Source organism: Ornithodoros turicata, chromosome 5 (assembly GCF_037126465.1).
Source record: "Ornithodoros turicata isolate Travis chromosome 5, ASM3712646v1, whole genome shotgun sequence".
Lineage (NCBI taxonomy): Eukaryota > Metazoa > Arthropoda > Arachnida > Ixodida > Argasidae > Ornithodoros > Ornithodoros turicata.
The window spans coordinates 7,558,524-7,560,677 of record NC_088205.1 but is presented as its reverse complement, the minus strand read 5'-3'; positions in this window follow the sequence as shown (position 1 = coordinate 7,560,677).

The following is a 2,154-nucleotide window of genomic DNA, read 5'->3' as shown; positions in this document are numbered from 1 at the left end:
TCGTGAAACAACGGAAGAACAGCACGGACTCAAATCAGCTAACGCTCCGTCGAGATGGTGAACACATCAGCGACCCAGCAGAGTTAAGTGAACTCTTTGCCCAGTACTTCTCGAGTGTTTTCACGTGTGGTGACCTCGATGACCCGGAGTTTGCCTGCGCGACGGGTGATGGCATACAAATCCCGTTCATTTCGGAAGAAGACGCAGAACAAGCAATTCGTGGAATCTCTTCAGGGAAGACAGCTGGACATGACTGTGTCCCATAGTAGTATTCTTACGTCTATACTGGTTCATATATTTAACCTTTCTTTATCCCACTGCCACTTCCCAACACCTCGGAAGCTTGCTGTTGTTTTTCCCATTTCTAAAGGTGGTAGAACTGATGATGTGACGAACTATCGACCCATATCGTTGCTTCCCACTTTCTCCAAGGTTTTTGAAAAGGTTCTGCACAAATATATATGCTGTCTCTCAGTTGTTTGATACGCAACATGGATTTCCCCGCGTCGGTCGGTAGAGACAAACTTGGTTACCTTTCTTGATTATGTTGCGCCGTGTCTGCATAAGCAGGGTGAAGTGGATAGCGTTCACTTTGACTGCACCAAGGCATTTGACCTTGTGAACCATTCGATTCTTGTGCGCAAGCTCCGGCATTATGGCATGTGGTCACGTTTTTGTCAATGGTTTGTCAGTTATCTAGACGGGAGGTTGAATACGGTAAGAGTCTGTAACAGCTTCTCTACAAATTATGTTGCAAAGTCAAGTGTACCACAAGGCTCCATTTTGGGGCCATTATTGTTCAATGTCTTCATCAATGATGTGGATCACGTAGTAAGCTCGGCTAAACTTCTCAAGTTTGCCGATGACCTGAAAATTATTCTTGCTGTATCTGATATACCGGATTGTGTATTGCTTCAAGCCGATGTTGATGCTATTGCCTACTTGGTGCCTTCACGACGGGCTCGTATTGAGCACAGGAAAGACTGAACCCAAACGGAACAAAACGTCCCGTCGTGCTCCTGGGGATACCCTTTCCCGGCAATTTGGATCTGCCTGGGAGACAGACATTTTTCCGATAGACGTCCCCCACATCTCCGAGTGGCCATGGTTTGTCCTCACAGGAAGTTACACGGAGATGCCGGGACATTGCACGGACTTACTTGCGTACGTGCTCAGGGCCCGGTATTTTCTCATTATTATTGATACTGTTTATTGAGCTGCTGCCTAAGTGGACAGACTCCTACTAGGCGTTTTTTTCTGCCATTTTGTTTCAGCTTCGGCCACTCCATCTTTCTTTCTCAGTTGGTCCTCTTTATTTGTACCCAGTATTTCCGCTACGGACATTGAGCGTGAAGTTTTAAAAACTAAAAAGGTCTTAGAACCACTTTCCAAACCGAAAACAGACACTATATATTGCTTGTCTCGCGAGCTTCCACCAATTCTAGAGTCCCGTTTGCCTGCGAGTCAAATTAAAGGGTGAGGTGTTTAATTTTGATGCGATTGCGTATACCGATAACACTCGACTGAAGAACTGCTTGGCGTATTAACTCACTCTAACGATACTGTCTGTGTTTCTTACTGCTTTCGATTTGAGGCATTTAGGTGGTTCAGCGAAAGTCGAACTTACGACGCGACACACCTTGCCATGTTTCTCTCTCTCCTCTGGTAATGCTCCCTGCAACATCCCATCAGGGACCCCATTCGGACAATTCTTCGAACGCCCGTTACGGTGCATCCTGTGGATGTACAATTAAGGACGTCCATTCATGTAGCTCCCAGAAATGTCCATCTGATATCCATTTCAGGACATGGACGCTGGGATCTATTTCGAACGTCCGCAGGAGATGGTGTTCTCATACTCATTCATGCTCATTCTCGCATACTCATTCATACTCATACTCTCAATACTCATTCATGCTCAGCGTGGCGAATGAACTGGGTATCAGTGAGCTGACACGATTCCGAAATCGGTGAACTTAGCATGAGCGAACCTGAGTAACGGCTGAGCCGCCGTCACCCCTCCTGTCGCGCAGTGATGAGCAAAGTACCCAAAATGGTACCTAAAATAAAGTACAGTGCACTTGGCGTCAATGGTACTTGAGGTACAGTACAAAATGATACTTGAAGTAAAGTACAGAGTACTTGTACTTTGTA